Raw genomic sequence first — 18,641 nt, 5'->3', positions numbered from 1 at the left:
CCCTCTCGCCGGCCCTGGTGATCTGCTGTACCTGATATCATTCGCTATAATATTTTTTATTGATAAGCAAGTTGTTTAATTAAACAACAACCAATTATAAGGAAGTATATCCGCACCACCTGAAAATGTGAGTGCCGGTGCGTATACGTAGCATTTTATTATTACATATAAACGATTCAAGATTCGATTCGAGCTCAAGGCCAGAACAATAAGTTTTTTTTATAATGATAATTATTGTTATTTGTTAAAAACAATTGTTAATAAACCATGAGCACTTGGGAATGTCAAACAAAGTAATTGACAATAAACAAAAATCCAGCATTATCAGTGATTTGCACCAGATGGCGCAACACTGAATAAATATAGTTGGTAAAAAGGAATAGAAGTAGCAAATTTGCCAGTCAAACAAACCACCGCTGTATAGCTAAATGGTTAGCGCAGCATGCCTAAAGCGTACTGATGATGAAGGCTTAGCACCCTTCGAAATGGATCTATCTGCGCAGCTATGGCAGGTTGTCTGAAAAATGTTCTACTTACTAGTCCAAAAACAAAATACAATTTTTCAAATTTAGAAAAATTAAAAAATAACAATAATTATCATTATAAAAAAAATTATTGTTCTGGCCTTGAGCTCGAATCGAACCTTGAATCATTTAAAAATAGGCCGATAAAAACAAAAACAATTGTTAATAAACCATGAGCACTTGGGAATGTCAAACAAAGTAATTGACAATAAACAAAAATCCAGCATTATCAATGATTTGCACCAGATGGCGCAACACTGAATAAATATAGTTGGTAAAAAGGAATAGAAGTAGCAAATTTGCCAGTCAAACAAACCACCGCTGTATAGCTAAATGGTTAGCGCAGCATGCCTAAAGCGTACTGATGACGAAGGCTTAGCACCCTTCGAAATGGATCTATCTGCGCAGCTATGGCAGGTTGTCTGAACAATTTTCTACTTTCTAGTCCAAAAACAAAATACAATTTTTCAAATTTAGAAAAATTAAAAAATAACAATAATTATCATTATAAAAAAAAATTATTGTTCTGGCCTTGAGCTCGAATCGAACCTTGAATCATTTATCAATAGGCCGATAAAAACAAAAACATTTATTACATATACACAAATAAAAAAATTTGCAATAAAATAATATTGCGACTATAAACTGAGATATAACCTATCCTATATTTTAAGTTAGATCAAACTACACACGGGGTGCAAGACAAATTCAAAATCGGTTCAGTAGTTTAGGAGTCCATTGGCCACAAACATAGTGACACGTGTTTTTTATATATTAAGACTAGAAGATCCGCAGACGTTGTCCTGCCCTAAATTTGGCCTATCTGCATACATTTTAATAAGCTTTTTCCGTCTGACTCTGCCCCCCCCCCCTCCTCTTCACTTTTTCTTAATCCTTTTGTTTACTCCTCCCTCCGTCTTTTGCGCTTCATCTATCTCCATCTTCGTCTCATTCTATCTCTTTCTCAATCTACTTCTCCTTCTCTCTTTTCTCTTCTCTCAATTCCTTCTCATTCTTCTGCATCCCTTATTGCCTGTCCCAGAGGATGGTATGTATTTTATTCCAGTCCCAGTCCGGCTCTGGATAATATATTACTCTGTACCAAAGCACTCATCAACAGCTTTCATTTGATATCCATATTGTATAAACACTGTCTAAGCATTCACTGGCCCACGTTTTGGCCTATATCTCGAGACCCTGTACCTGTAGTAACCACTGCGTGAGGTTTACGCAACTTGTGTGAAAGTTTGAACAAAATCGACCGACGCATCTCTTCAAACACCGGCGACCATCTAAGACACATTTTAGCCTTTCTTTATATATATATAGATTTTTATTTTTCACACTTCACTATAATATTAACACGAAATGCAGATTTTCGTTGCTTTTGAAATTCGGCTTAAAAATTGCACATGGAACAACTAAAGACTCTCCTGTATTAAAAAATGTCATAGTACCTCTCAATCGCGGACTCCCTCAGAAACCCCTCCCCCCCACCCCCCCCCCCTCTCGACGGGCCTGGTGATGTGATATACTTGATATCATTCGCTATAATATTTGTTATTGATAAGCAGGTTGTTTAATTAAATACCAAGCAATTACACGGAAGTATATCCGCACCACCTGAAAATATGAGTGCCACTGCGTATACGTAACATTTTCTTATTACGTATAAACAAACAAAAAAATTGCAATAAAATAATATTGCGACTATAAACTGAGATATATCCTATCCTATATTTCAAGTTAGATCAAACTACACACGGGGTGCAAAACAAATTCAAAATCGGTTCAGTAGTTTAGGAGCCCATTGGCCTCAAACTTGTGACACGTGTTTTTTATATATTAATATATAAACTTTTAGCAAAGCTCTGCGATATGTGGCACCTCATCGAGGGTTAAATTACATATAATTTTTATTGCATATACCTTTTCTTCACGATTTATATTGTTATTAAATTTTCTTGGCTTCTTGGAATACAAAGAGAAGAAAGCCTACAGTGGCGGTCATATTGGTGGAAGCACTTGTATCAATCAAGTCAATTGTTGCTTTTGTTTGCTATTTTTTTATAAATTATTTATACTTGCTTACGCCGCCAGTCTTAACCATCAATATAAAATACTCATTTCTTCCTAGGCGACCCATACTACAGCCCTATTTCTAACTAGTCGAAGTTTTCATAAACGACCCGATCTAATGCAAGGATTCTGCTAAGTAGTAATTTTTTTCTCAACAGAGTAATGCTCAAACGGCATCATCAACCGTGGCTTTGGTTCACTTTTCGCCCTACAGAAAATTACATACGCAATCCTACTAATATAATTTCTAACGCGCGGCCTTTTTATAAGCTGTTAGGCCATAAAATATAAGCTCTCGCTAAGGTGCATGTTGTTTCTCAGGGTGCGTTGTTTTACTATAAAGAGTGCGTGATAAAAACCTAAGCCTGCGACTAAGGTGCATGCCGCTGGCAGCATAACTAAAAAGAATTGTAAGGCGTCACAACCTCCGAAGAGATTTTAGGCCGAGCTTATCTTCTAATTTGCGTTGTGCTCCTTATAGTTTTTTCTACAAATTGGCGAGAGGCGACCTACTTGCTTTATGCCGACTCCGAGCGGCATCTGCAAGGCAGATGAGTATTCAGTGAAAAGCTATTCATGGGAGAAATACACTCGGAGTGCTTGCCAAACACTGCCGAGGGGCGAACCCGCTTAGAAAAATGTTCTTCTAATTAAAAAAACTTTTTTATAAATATTTGATGGTGCGTTGCCTGCGGCGCGAACCCAGGATCTTCGGTGTAGCAGGTGGAGCACGCTACCATCACACCACGGCGGCCGCAGCATAACTGGGTATGGGCAATATTATTTTGTTTTCTTTTGCGTAGCGCTTGCTTACTGCCAGCAGATGTATGGATAGGTACATATGTATGTACATATACAGCGATTATGGATCTCCTTTTTATCCGCTAGCATACTACTGCAGCAAATTTATGAAAATATGTACGTACCTACCAACCGTATGAATTCCATATCTTTATGTGCTGGCATATTAATAAACCCCAAATATATTTAACATTAAAATTTTACCTTAGTCAAAAATACTTTTCTTAATATAGGGTTTTAACATTACAACTGTAATACGCTTGTATTGTTAAAACTTAATAATTTCAAAAATAAATAAAAGCATTATAAAGATTTCCATTTCTTTTTATTTCTTTTATTTCTGCTCGAGATAAACATATGGGGACTTGAAGAGGTATAATACCAGATGTTCCTGGTCCTACTCACCGGCGATTTTTTAAGATACGGACCAAGGCAGCACCACGGAAAAAAGGTATTAAGGCCGACAGAAAACAACCAAGAAAATCAGCTACCAACCCACCATTCGAGAAAATCTTCCATCAAAAATTAACCAAGGTACGTCGTTTTTTTTAGTTTGGCAGTATAAATTTTTTTATATGGTTAAGAAAGTATACAATATCTTAAGTAACTTACGAATGTCTGCTATTTATACTCCGGCCAATGTTAGAAGAAAACTTGCAATTCAATTGATTATGCCAATCATTTGCTACTCTGAGCTAGTGTACAGTAAACTGAGCTCCCAGTCTGCTCATAAAATTGATGTAGCATTCAATCATGTTACACGTTATGTATTCGGCTTAGCTAGATTTGATCATATATCCAGCTGGAGAGAGCGTCTACTGGGCTGTGAAATCTTCGAATATCTGAAAGCTAGAAACAGCATTTTCCTTTGTCAACTTATCATGTATAAGGAGCCTAGTTACCTATATGATAAGCTAATATTCCCCAGGTCTGCTCGAATCAACGACCTAATAGTACCAACTTATAACTATCTAACATCTGGACGGCTATTCTTTGTCAATGTTATTCGCCTATGGAACTCTATTCCAGTATCCATTCGTAGTAGTCTAAATAAAAGCAACTTTAAAAATGTTCTTTATGCTCATTTTAGTTGAAACCATTATACTTCTTGAGTTTTCGCCATCAATATGTATGAGTGTATACAATGTTTTGTTATTGAATTTAATTATTTGTTTATTTTAGATACTAGTAAATTAAGATACTTCTCTATGTTTAATATGATAATTTAACCTACATAACCCTCTGTTATGACTTTTGTTCTTTTTTACATTGCAATTTATCTTTTTGTTGTACTAGCGTCAGTCTGCTACTTCCCCCAACAGTAGTATGGGGTATCAGATACTGCGTGAAGTAGTAAAGTGAAATTATCCGTAGTTTTTTCGATAAAATTTCGTTCAAGTCTGGCGCTCCTCCCTACCAGTGGCAAGGGGAATCAGATACTGCTCGAAGTAAGGGAAATATTCTCCCTGTGATCTACGCTACCGATTTCTGCGATACTTTGTTTCAGTCTGGTACTTTCCCCCTCCAGTGGTAAGGGGTAACGGATACTGCTTAAAGTTAGGGAATTTTATTCCCGTAACTCTCGTCCCGTCTCTGCACAAAAATAAATGTCTCGCTCTAAGAGCAAAATTTCACTTTAAAAAAAACTAACTTAAAATTTCTTACGATTAAAAACAAAAGCACTGACAAAACCGTACTCGGAATTAAGCCAATCACATATATTATACCTAATTGTTATTTTATCCAAATCTATAAAAAAATTTTGGTTGTAAAGATGGAGATTCGGGCTATTAGCTGCTTTTGGCAATCTTGGTCGTAGTGTTTTTAATTAGCTATATTTTATTAAAATAATTTGTTAAAAATAAACGATTGTGAGCACACAAAGAAATCTATTTGTACTATGGCACTATTGTGAATATTTGCACTGCATTACCGGCAGTTGTTACCATACGCCAGATGGCAGCGCAAGCTGTAAGTTTTAATTGATTGATAGAAAAGCTGTTTACTGTTGCTATTTGATAAGAGACTTTTATATTGGTTGCGCAACATGCGCACGCGTCCGGCTCGTATTTATATACTACAGAATAATATTAATATACACCTATCAACAAGTTGGTTTAATAAAAATACCTGCGTCTTTTTTAAACTTTTATTGGGAAGAATTATCGGATCCTACGCCTGTCTGCCAAGCCACCCTTTAGTGTTAAGTAGTATTTCGTGGAAATTTTTAAATACATTGATTTTCGCTTCCCACTCAAATTTCTTCCAAAATGGAATCTTATATCCGACTGACCGACGCAGTAACCGAGTTTGAGCCAGATTTTAATGACTCAACACTGGCAAGCCACACGACGACAACTCTTGCGCTTCAAGAAGAGGAGTTAAGATCGATCTGAAAGAAGGCGAAGGCGAAAGCGTCCCAAGAAGCCCTTCTAAATTCAGATACGCTAGAAGCCAAAAATATTTCAGCTGTAAAGCTAAAACACAAAAATGCTTACTCGGTATACCTGCGATGCATATCAAATATCGTTGAGCTGCAGGAAAAATTAACCAAAGCCTGAAAAGGCTGTGGAAGCCTTGTCCATACGTGAACGTAAACGTCATATTCGTCTGACGCCGTGCGACACCGACGTGATCAAGGGCGATAATCTATCCTGACCAACATTCCGCGACTTGTTTAAGGCTATTTATATAAATAAAAGTGATATTACTAATGTTGGGAGTTTATATTACTTCAACCAAGAAACACAGGGGGAAACGAAGGAAATTGTCCAAAAATGCGAAGTCACAAATGGCGGCTTCGAAACTGCCTGAAAAAATCTGACTGGCAGGTACGAAAAGAAACGTATCCTCAAAATAAATATTTTATCCAATTCACATACTTGTGCTCGACTAAGCTGCCAGAAAGCACTTTGGCGGTCTGGGAACAGACAGTCGAGAACAAAACTGAAATTTCTACGTGGGAAAACATGGACAAATTTTTGTCCAATCGAATCCAGACACTGGAAACTGTTTCGGGCATAACAGGTAACAACAATGACACAGCCTCGAAACAGAATAATGGTAGGCCTTCTACCGATTCTTCGCACAGAAAGCTTGGCGCCTTTCCAAGAAGAGTAGCCAAGGTTTCTTCCAACATGTGCAATTCAAACGAGCACAAAATTGTAAACTGTCAGAGGTTCCGTAACATTAAAACTTATAATAGTTGTGTCAACTGTTTATCCTCAGGATATACTGTGTGCACCAGCTCATATAACTGCAGCATTTGCCACTTACGACATCACACGCTCCAACAATTTCAAACAGTTGCACGGAGACCTGTGGGTAGGATATCAACGTCACACCCCAATGATAACACCGCTAGCACTTGGTCACAGGCCCAGCATTTCCAATAATATTGCGTCATGTTTCTCAAATACCAGTAGGGAGATTTTACTACGCACACCATGCGTTAACATACATTTTAATAATATAAGCTTTTCTGCGTGCCTTAATTGATTCTGGGTCATTCGAACCTTTATAACTGAAGGGCTCAACCGCCGTATTTACTTGCCGCCTAAAAGGGTGTCTACCCAAGTTTCGGGCATCACTAATCAAGTTTCTGCGCAAGTTAATGAAGCGTGCCTTATTCAATTGCGATCAGCTATTGATTCATTGGTGCGCATCAGTACCACTGCGTTGGTTTTACCACAACTGACAGGAGGCCTTCCTACTTGTCAGGTGGACCCAACCAGTATTCAAGCTTTCCCTAATCTCATATTAGCGGACAAGCATTTTTTCAAAAACGAGCCAGTCGACCTCACATTAGTCGCTGACATATATGCTCAAATAATGCTAGGCGGCATCAAAAAAGACGTTATGGGAACTCCTCTGGCGCAGGAGACAGTTTTCGGTTGGATATTAACCGGCCAAACTGCAAAATTAGACCCTGCCAAAAGACGCCTATCTTCTGTTAGCGGGGTCTCCCTTGACAAAATTCTGCGATCCTTTTGGAAATAGAAAATGTGCATAATAAAAGGCCATACAATGAGGATGAAGCCTATTGTAAAGAGCTCTACAGGAAAACAACGAAAAGAACCAAAGAGGGAAAATATGTGGTATCCTCTCCGTTTAGACAAAATTTATTTTCTCCCACATCATGCCGTCAAAAAAGTGGAAAGCCCCACAACAAAAGTTCGTGTTGTCTTCAATGCGTCTTTGGCAACATCAAATGGAGTTAGCCTCAACGACGTCCTCTACCTCGGTCCAGTCCTACAAAGCGACTTGACCATTTTAATACTGCGATGGCGATTTTTAAAGTATGTTTTCAATAGCGATATTGAGAAAATATACCTCCAAATCCTTTCAAATACCGACCACACGAAATACCAAAGAATAGTATTTCGAACAGACCCCTCAGAACCCACGCAATTATACGAGCTAAACACAGTCACATTCGGATTGAACTGTCTCCCCTACCTCGCTATGAGGATCCTACTGCAATTGGCAGACGATGTGGAAAGAAAATACCCACTTGCAGCCGACATACTGGGGAGAGCCATGTACGTGAACGACGTGTTAGCAGGAGAACACACCATCGACGCAGCGACCACAGCCAGGGAAAAAGTAGCCGCAGCAATGGACTCAGGATTTTCGCTACGAAAATGGACAGCCAACTGCGACGGGTTACTACAGGGTATCCCAAGAGACTTCCTGGACTTCGAAGACGCGAGTATGGTTAAGGCATTAGGCATACAGAAAAACCCATCGAGGAGCAGGATAGCTTTACCAAGCGATCGATACTTTCAGCCATCGCCAAATTATTAGACCCTCTAGGCTGGTTAGCCCTCTTCGTAGTAGTTGCAAAAACTTAATGCAGGGCATCTGGTTAGAAGGTACAGGGTGGGATGAGGATGTATCAACTGTCTCCTTTGAGCATTGGCAGAACTTCATGGAAAGCTACAAATATATTGAACAAATACGTATTCCACGGTGGGTACATTTTTCTCCAAGCGCCAAAGTAGAAATCCAAGGGTTCCGCGAAGCCTCCGAGAAAACGTATGCAGCTTGCATTTATCTTCGCGCTAAGATAGATAATGCAACCTTCGTAAGTTTCCTGCTTGCTAAGTATAGAGTAGCGCCAGCAAAAACCGTTTCCCTACCGAGGTTGGAGTTATGCGCGGCAGTGCTACTGGCCGAAACTTGACTTACTTACTCAATTGGAGCTTAACCGTTTAAATGGTTATGGCCGTCCAACAAGGCGCGCCAGTCGCTCCTTCTCTCTGCCATCCGGCGCAAATTGGTCACACCTAGGGAGTCTAAATCGTTTTCCACCAGGTCCTTTCAGCGGAGTGGGGGCCGCCCTCTACATCTGCTTCCGCAGGTGGGTTCCGATAGAAAAACTTTCTTGGCCGGAGCGTCATCTTTCATTCATTTTCATTCATTGGACTATGTTGATGTCTGCATATAGCTCCTACAGCTCATCGTTAAATCTTCTTCGGTACTCGCCATCGCCAACGCGTAGAGGTCCATGAATCTTTCGAAGAACACTCCCAGAGCCGCTTCAGTTGATGTTGTCATGGTCCATGCTTCTGCACCATATAGCAGGACGGGAAGGATAAGTGACTTGTAGAGTATGAGAGAGGACTTACTTTTCAATTACCTACCTAGTCCAAAGTAGCACTTATTGGCAAGAGTGATTCTTCCAGGTCTGAAGCCGCATTGATAAGGTCCAATCAGCCGAATTAATCTTTCGCACAATACACTTGACGGACCTTATATGCGATATTAAGAAGGCTGATTTCGCCATAGTTGGTGCAGTTTGCAGTACCCCCTTCTTGCGGACTGGGCAAAGAACACTTACATTCCAATGGTCGGGCATGGACTCGTCCGCCCATATCTTGCGAAGTTGATGCATGTATCTTACCAACTCCTCGCCGCCGCAGGCAATCCATGAGCGCCCGCGGGCTTATTGTTTTTCAATTTGGTTATTGCTATTCTGACTTCATCATAATCGGGTGGAAGGACATTTATTCCATCATCATCGATTGCTGGATCGGGTTCGTCATCCCTGCGCGATAAATCGCTGTCTCCATTTAGGAGAGCAAAGAAGTATTCGCTCCATAATCTAAGTACTCTCTGGACATCAGTTACAAGGTCGCTGTTTTCGTTCTTACAGGAGTTTGCCCCGGTCTTAAAACCTTCCGTCTGTCGCCGAATTTTTTGGTAAAATTTTCGGGCGTTATTCCTGGTGGCTAGCAACTCAGGCTCCTTGCACTCACGCTTTTCTGCCTCTGCTTTTTTATTCCTGAACAGGCGCCTCGCTTTCCTTTTCAACTCGCGATAGCGTTCATACAATGCTCTCGTCGCTTTTACCGTAGCACTGTAGGCAGTGTCTTTTCTTTCGGTTGCAACGCGGCATTCTACATCGTACCAGTTGTTTTTCCGGGTCAGCGGTAGAATCAATTTCTACCTCGGCGGCAGTACGAAGAGCTTTGGAGATATGCTCCCACTGCTCCTGCATTCCGTCGGGTTGAGAGAGAGCAGGTGTGACAGTCGAGTTGCGAAATCATTGGCAGTCCGTTCAGATTGCAGCCTTTCGACGTCTAGCTTTCCTAGTGTTTTTCGTTCCATGGTTTTAGCCGCGATGAGGCGGTCGCTGTTAGGTCCTCGGATCGTGCACACATCTAAAACACTGGAGGCATGCCGTCCGTCTATCACAACGTTGTCGATCTGATTGCAAGTATTTCGATCAGGGGACAGCCATGTAGCTTGATGTATCTTTTTATGCATGAACCTCGTGCTGGATATGACCATGTTTCGAGCACCCGCAAAGTCAATTAGGAGAAGTTTCATTGTAGGAATGAACTTTTCGACTGTGGGGCCAAAAACACTTTCTTTGCCCACCCTGGCGTTAAAGTTGCCAAGCACGACTTTTATATCACGGGGGCTGCCCGTATGTGCATTCTAATCGTTCATAAAAAGCGTCTTTCAACTCACCGTCTGAATGACAAATTTAAAAAGTTTGCTTTTATTCGGATAGCGGCGAGACGTTCGTCCATAATAGATGTCACAATTTTTAGTCTTCTTTCTTCCTTGCTTCGTCCAATGCATTTCTTGGATGGCGGTGATGTCAGATTCTGCTTTGACGGGAACATCAACCAGCCGAGCATCTTCACCAATCCCATTCAGGGAGAGGACGTTCCAGGTGCATTCCCTCAATTCGTTGTCCTTCAAACGTTAGCCATGGTCGTCCTCAATAAAGGGTTGGCTTTTTATCCGAGGCTTGTTCTTGCTTTGCACTGGAGTGTGGTTTGACGTGGCGGGTCCCAAGCCCAGCGCACAACCGCGGGGGTGCAAATATTACTTGCACGTTTATATAGCGAGCCACTTGATCCAGACAGACGCCCGCTTGCAGCCGCACCTCGTGGTGGACAGACGCTACTGATGGAAGATCCCCCATCTAGCCCCTAAACCGATTATGTCAGAGTGGCCTAGCCAGGTTCTCGCCTTGTCACATTAGCTCACATCCGTTTAGTGGCTACTTGGCCGCAAGCGACCGGAAGTAGTGAGCTGTCAGAAGCTTTCCCCACATTAGTGGCTTTCTACACACGGCTCCACTCTCCGAAACTTTAGATGCAATTAATAATAATCTCAACCTAGGCTAACACCCAATATTCTTGTGGACGTATTCCACTATTGTTCTGGCTTGGATACAAAATCCTCCTTGCTCTTGGTCAACTTTCGTGGCTCACCGTATCACAAAAATAATTTACCTAGTCGGAACCAATGACTGCCGTCATGTCGACTCAGCTTCGAACCCCTCAGACATGGCTAGCAGGGGTTTACCAGCCGAAGAACTGATCAACAATTCCCTGTGGTGGGAAGGCCCTTCTTGGCTACAACAAGATGTGACGGAATGGCCCATTCAGGATACAGTTTATGTTACGGATATAGAGGAAAAAGGGTACAAGTACACATCGCAAAAACCAGTCCTGTTGAAGAAGATATTTTAGAAAGGTTCTCAGAACTCCCCGAGCCTTAAGGGTCCTATCGTATATTAAGCGTTTCTGTCTGAGACCTCACCCTGGAAAAAAGGCCTCCTTTCGCGGGAGATCTCCCATTATTTCTTCGGAAGGAGTAAAAGCCACAATGTGTCAGCTTATAATAAAAACCCAAAAGAGCCATTATAAATACGGAATACTCCGCGATGAAAAAAAGCCGATAGGTTCTAAGAGCGAATTATTTCCTCTTGATTCATTTATCGACGACGACAACATTAGTAGAACGGGCGGCAGAATGCGAGCTTCTCGCGATGTCTCTTATAATAAATGCCATCCGATTATCTTACCATACAATTGCAAATTGTCCCGGCTAATCGTTCAATTCATCCACCAAGTGTCTCTGCATAGCAAGAATCAGCTCATGCCGCGAACACAGTACTGGATCCCTCGCGTAAAAAAAGATGATCCGATCGGTGATCCACAACTGTAAACCATGCGCGATCTACAAAAAAACGTGCATAAGCGCCGCTCATGGGGATTCTTCCGAAGGAAAGAACCTCCTTTTCTCGCGCTTTTACCGGCATCGATTTTGCAGGGCCTTTTGAAATCAACAATTATCAAGGGCGGCGATGTAGGGTATCAAAAGGATGCGTCTACCTCTTCGTATGCTTCTCGACAAAGTCTATCCATCTGGAAGCTACTACGGATATAAGCACCCAGTCTTTCCTATCAGCTTTTGCCAGATTTATTGCAGGGCGAGGTTTTTCAAAGAACGTTTATTCCGACAACGGAACTAATTTGGCTTCCCACGGCAGCCGGTTCATCGTACCGGAGCGACTCGGTATTTTTTTCCCGACCTAGGGCTGTCATTTCAGTGTAACTCCATTTAATTTGTTGCGTCCCTCCCACAAATTGTCATCCTCGGAGCAGCTCTTTGCAGCCTGTATCGACCGCTCCATATCATCCTGCTCCGGGAAGGTATTGAACCTAACCCCGGTCCTAGGCTGTGGTTCTGCTGCATATGTCGGAAAAGGATTTATCTTAGACGGACATACTCTTATCAGTGTGTTACGTGTAAAAGATGCTTGCATCGTTCGGGATGTTCTGGGTTAAAACCCAACGTTCGTCGCCCCGAAACTTCTATAAAACTTTTTTGGCTCCTTGCTGCTCACGTCCAAGGACGTCTCGCGGTTCACTCTCAAACGTACCTCCGCCACCTTCTAGCAGCGGCGCTGCTCAGCAGTCCACAACAACCGTGCGCTGTTGGTCGCAACTAAAGGCGCTTCCACCTAATGCGGCCAATCTACGTAGCATGGATAGTAGCAATGCCGAGCACCAGCTTTTACCCCCGTCCCTCCACTCCCTTTCCGCCACTCGTACTCGCGTAAGAAGGAGTCATCACCTCCTTGGCCCCCGCACTGTGTGCTCCGTATGCCGGCTCAGAGTGTTTACGATCGCGTCATCGGTCCAATGCAGGTCATGTCATGGCCTATGCCAGCTTCATAGATGCTCTGGGATTACAAACGGAAATCGTCAGACCGGCACATTCGTTGCAACTTGCTGCCAAAACACTAGTACCAACTTACTGACACCAGGTACACCAGCAGCAATCGGACAGCACACTCGACAAAGCCTATGACCTTCAAGGGGCCTTCATCCATCTCTCACTCCAAGAGGGACGACTGCCCCCCTATGCACTTCAGAATTCTGCAACTTAATTGTAATTGGCAAGATCGCGGAGATAGTTAAGTTAGGTTAGGTGGTAGCTGCCCTGATAAGATAGCTCACTTGGACAACATGAAGATCCGTTGTGATACCACATACACCAAAAATAACGGTGACTTAGATCTAGCTACTTAGAAAATCGTTGAGTAGCAACGATAAAGCTCCGAATGATACCGATCTCAACTTTGGATAAATCCTCGGGAGATCCAAGTGAGTTACGACCGAAGTACGTTCGCCTAGTTCTGGCAAAAGCTGGGCAATCAAGCATAAAGTGATTTGGTGATTCCACCTCATCGTCCTCCATACAGCTGCAGCAGGATGGAGTTTATATAGTTGACTACATGAGATAGTTGACTACATGAACAAAAATAATATCCCTATTGCCGCAATTCAAGAAACAAAGCTAACTACCAGATCAGACATCCGAACTTGCGATGGCTCCAAGATTCATAGGCAAGATCGCACAAGGGGTAATGGTGGTGGCCTTGCCTTTATCACTCGTCGCAACCCAACATCAGCCGCAGGGATAATACCTTAGAAAGTCAAGGCATCACCATCCGGTCAGGCGATGTTGACCTAGAAATAATTAGCATCTATATTCCCCCTGCCACCTGCTGCCCAAGTGGCTATAAACCCGTTTTATTCTTGGTGATTGGGCTTGGGCAGACGGGCTAGGTAATCATAAAACCGCAAATCTTCCCCTCAACCACGCAAAAAGACATAAACAATTGAACAACCCCTCAGACTCGCTACTCAACTCATCACTGTTTATAATGTCGTTACCTCAGAGGTATCGAGTAAAGACATATTATCGATTCGGAGCGGAATCTCGGTCGGAGGTACTACCCGGTGCTCAACCAACCACAATGGGCCCGCTCATGGCCCAAGGTAGCATATTCGGATGGCTCCTATCGGGATCGTGCCCTGCCTAAAGATCCCAAATCAAATTGATTGACTTTTTCAAATTTAAATTAATATAAATTTGTAGATATATTTAGAAAATAAAGTGCCAAAAAACTGAAAAATCCACCATTCCTTGTTCCATAATCGTTATACTCTTTCTTCTTCCAGCTCAAGATTTAAGGATGGAACGACCGGAAATTCACGCGTTGGCCAAATCTACACATTAATAAAGAATCTCCTAGCTCTAAGCTATGTCAGGTTTCGTGGCTGCGCTGATCCAAACAAATATTTTTTTTTTGCTTACCGAAAAGAGGCCGGCATGTTCACGTCGCCAGGCTTAACTATCAATATAAAATACTTCTTCGCCTATTTCTTAATAGTCGAAGTTTTCATAAACGACCCGATCGAATGCAAGGATTCTGCTAAGCAGTTATTTTTTCTCTCAACAGGGTAATGCTCAAACGGGACTATCAACCGTGGCTTTGGTTGACTTTCCAGCCAACAGAAAATGATATACGAAATCTTACGTCACTGTAATATAATTTCTAGACCGCGGCCTTTTTATAAGATGTTAGGCCAAAAAATACAAGATGTCGCTAAGGTGCACGTTGTTTCTCAGGGTGCGTTATTTTACTATTAGGAGCCTGCGACTAAGGTGTTGCTTTTTATACGGAATCTCATCTAGATGCATGCTGCTGGCAGCATAACTGGGTATGGGCAAATACGTTTGAACATAAAGATGTTGCATGCGCGAGCTTCAGTGTAAGGCAGCGGAGTGTAACCAAATTCTAGTAGGACACTTTCACCACACCACAAACTTTAACATAATTTAAGCACACAAAATAAAGTAATTGGAGCAATAGAGAGCCAAGATTAAAATTATGAACAGATTAGCTCAATAAAAAATGTACAAATAATTGTTAAATAATAAATGCAGACAGTGGTAGTTTAACACATTCTGCTGTGGTGAGTGGTGAATGTGTCCTACTAGAGTTTTGTGAAGGTTGCTTTACACTATTTTTCGCGCATTCAACAGCTCTACTTTAAATTGTCTCTGGTATGGGTAATATTATAATGTTTTCTTTTGCGTTGCCTTCTAGTGCCCATCGTATATGCACCAGTGTTGCCATTTTAACTTTTTCCAAGCCAGATTTAGCTTTTTTTTCTCCGTTTAGCTTGAGAAATTGATTTAGCTTTAAGTTTTTATTCAGCTTTTTTCAGAAATTGTTTAGCTCTTTTTAGCTTCTTTTAAAAATTTTACAAAATCTAGATTCAATATTAAGAACATTGAATGAATTCGGGCTAGATGTTACAAATTCGAGGGGGTAAGGAACAAATAATGAAGGCTAGCATTATGGTAGGCAGAAATCAAGGCTTAGTAATGTTATCAAAGTAACATCAACCTGATATCATTATCGTTCCGTGTGTTTGCCACTCGATTCGATTGGCTGTTTCATCTGCTTCGAAACTTTGCTTCCGAGCGAAACCGAATGTTTGATTTCCGGAACATTTTACTGGTTTTCAAAGTTCGTATGTAGACAAAAGAGCTTTGCAATGATGTGGAAGGTTTAAGTTAAAACATAGATAGCATCTTTAAACTAATCTTTTTATGAAAAATAATTTTAATTTTTTATTCTGTTATGTCCATTATGAAAAAAAAAATTTTTTTTAAATGCATTGAAAGTTTTATTAAACATTTAGCTATTTTTCTTAGCCTTAAAAATTTTTTTAGCTTTTTATTTTTGTCCATTTAGCCTTTTTTCTAAAAAAGTTCTGGCAACACTGATAGGCACTAACAAATATAAGCAAGCACAGAACATTGAACTGTAGTCACAGTTTTGGTTTTGCATAAACTACTATGCGCTTGCTTACTGCCAGCAGATGTATGGATAGGTACATATGTAGGTACAGTGAGATCCATATACAGCGATCATATGGATATGGATCCCCTTTTTATGCGCTAGCAGAATACTGCAGCAAATTTACGAAAATATGTACGTACATAGTACCTACCGCATGAATTCCATTTCTTTATGTGCTGGCATATTCTGCCAGCACTCATGTATGGATATATATCCCAGTTTTATGGGTATTCAACAGAAACTGTTTGGTTAGCATTTCACTTCTTTCCCTTATTGGGAAATATAAGTAATGGAATGCAAGGTACCTCAAAGACTGTTATACAGGAGGAGAAAGACAATAATGGCTTGAGAAACAAAAGTACAAATGCTAATAAGCTTTAGGAAGATAACTATCAAACTCCAGCTTTCTCGATGATACTAAAGGGAGCTAACGCTAAGACTCCGATTTTCACCGAGAAGCTGCGAAGCGAATTAGCTCTACACTGCCTCAAAAGAAGAGTTTTGTGATGTCTTGACACTCATGATGGGACGTTAGATTTTACTTCGTTAAAAATAATTGGGCTAGAAATCAATCCATTAAGTAGTTTAGTCACAAATACGCCTTAGTCACAATTACGCCTAGCATTTCTCTACGAATTGAAAGAATTGAAAGATTGATAAGCTTCAACCGACTAGTATAAGGGGGAAGATTATACGCAGAGTCCCACTGAAAATTCCTTAAAGATAAAAGTAGAAATTGCTTTTGTGTTGATTCAAGTCTATCTGCAAGAACTCGATATCTCAGATTCCATACTATTGATCCGTATTCCAGTCTCGGTCTAACTAATGTGGTAAAAAGGGCTTTATTAATATAAGGGTCACTAAATTCTTTGGACCACCGTTTCACGTATGAAAGAACACCTCTAGCCTTACTGACAGTAGCACTAATATGAAGGCTGAAACTAAGTTTAGCTTCTATCGTGACACAAAACTTACTGATAGAAGACAAAAATTATTAATTACGTAAGAGGCTTCTGGAAAAGAGCTTCAAGAGAGGCACACGAATTTGCTCTGAGGTTCAGCGGTACTGAATTTACGTTGCAACAAGCAACTAGGCAGTTTAAATCCGCCTGAAGCAGGGGTCGTTCTTCGATAGACGCATTAGAGCTAAAAAGTTTTACATCATCAGCATACATTAAGATTTTGGAATATTTTATAGTGGTACAGATGTCATTAAAAAATACCAAGAACAGAATTGGACCAAGATGACTGCCCTGCCGGACGCCAGAGGCAACATCGATGACATTTAAAAGAGTATTTTTAAAAATATATTTTTGTGCTTGACAGAACAGATACGGCGAGATCCACTAGAGGTGGGTAATGAGACTATTTTTTGAGTGTTAACACACAGTGTTCATTTAATCCATTTGATTTTTCAAAATTACGCAATTGCAAGAAGAAACACCTTATCACGAGCGACAAATAGCATATCAACAAGCAAAAGATACTAGCCCTACAATGCCAGAAGCCATATAAAATGTTATAAAACAACTAATTCATCGCGTACTGCCAGCGCAAATGAATGCTCAAGGTAAAAAATATCAGACGCATATATGCAGACACGCATATATATTTGAATTGGCCATTTAGGAACTTATGAAATCTTTTTTATGTATAAGTGTTATTGCAGGGAATATCAGTTTATCGAATTGCTTTGCGCATTGCATTTCGAAATAAATGGGTTTTCAGCAAATTGCGTATAGTTTTTTTAGTATTGCCAGTTATAATTAATCTGAGGATTAGAAAATGCCCTAAGTAATGCGACTTAAAAATTAAAGTTATGTTTACTAATATTTGTATATGTTTAAGTAATCTACAATATATAGCAACAACCTTTGTTTAAATAGAACATTTTGAGCTTTGAACATACATTTTTTGCCATATCTTACAAAGTTATGAATGCAATCAACACACAAGCACAGTTTGAATATCACGCTCAGTGTTGTCGAGTGTGTTGTTGTGTTATGAGCACTTTACCAGTTTGAGTGGCATTGCACATTCAGCTTTGTGCCATCGAGTGTGCCATTGTGTTATAAATTAATCGATAAGTGAACATGTTTGTGTCGCACATTACTGAGTGTTAGCACAATAACGCAGTGCCGTGTTACCCAGCCTTAAGATACACTGTGGGGAAGCCAAGCCGATCCAGCTTGTAGATAAGTAAGGAGTGGGATACTTTGTCAAATGATTTACTGAAATCAGTATAAATAACATCGGCGACGAGAAACATGAGTTTTTAGTTCAAGTAGATTTTTGCCTTTACATAATCCGTATTGCGGTTCTGCAATCAAAGTAGAAAAGGAAAATGTTAAATGATTGGTAACGATAGCTTCGAACAACTTTGGGATGGCTGACAACTTTGCAATTCATCGATAGTTTTCTACACACGACCATACCTCTTTTGTGAAGGGGTCTGAGAAAAGATTACTTCGAAGCAGAAGGAACAACTCCACGTTTTTGGGACAGATTTAAATTTAAAAAAAAAACTTTATCAGGAAATATTGCTGGAATATTAATTGTGTTAAGTGTGTTAAGTTGAAAAAGAATTCAACTCAGCGGAATATTTGAACTCGTAAAATTTTGCAAAGAAATTATCAATATCTTGACCGTCTAGACAAATCACCCTGGTATTTTAAACCAGATGGAAACCCTTTAATCCCACGTTTAGAGTTCACGAAATCATAGAAGGCTTTCGGATTGCAAGCTATTTTCCTTTTCATCTTACA

The 18,641-nt window shown here is 40.6% G+C and overlaps 1 protein-coding gene across 6 annotated transcripts in view; it reads right to left on the bottom strand.

The window, feature by feature from the left end:
* Window positions 1–18,641, bottom strand: part of TTLL5 (Tubulin tyrosine ligase-like 5) — a 381,821-nt gene that overhangs the window by 210,315 nt on the left and 152,865 nt on the right. The window contains exon 2 of one of the 6 annotated variants that reach the window (XM_067760076.1): window positions 4,017–4,253. The exons of the other annotated variants lie outside the window; for them this stretch is intronic. The gene's annotated coding sequence lies outside the window, so the exon portion shown is untranslated. The remainder of the gene's footprint in view (window positions 1–4,016; window positions 4,254–18,641) is intronic. 6 annotated transcript variants of the gene reach the window in all.

The sequence above is a fragment of the Eurosta solidaginis genome, chromosome 1 (genome assembly GCF_040869045.1).
Source record: "Eurosta solidaginis isolate ZX-2024a chromosome 1, ASM4086904v1, whole genome shotgun sequence".
NCBI lineage: Eukaryota > Metazoa > Arthropoda > Insecta > Diptera > Tephritidae > Eurosta > Eurosta solidaginis.
Note: the sequence above shows the minus strand (reverse complement) of the source record. Positions and strands in the feature narration are given on the sequence as shown.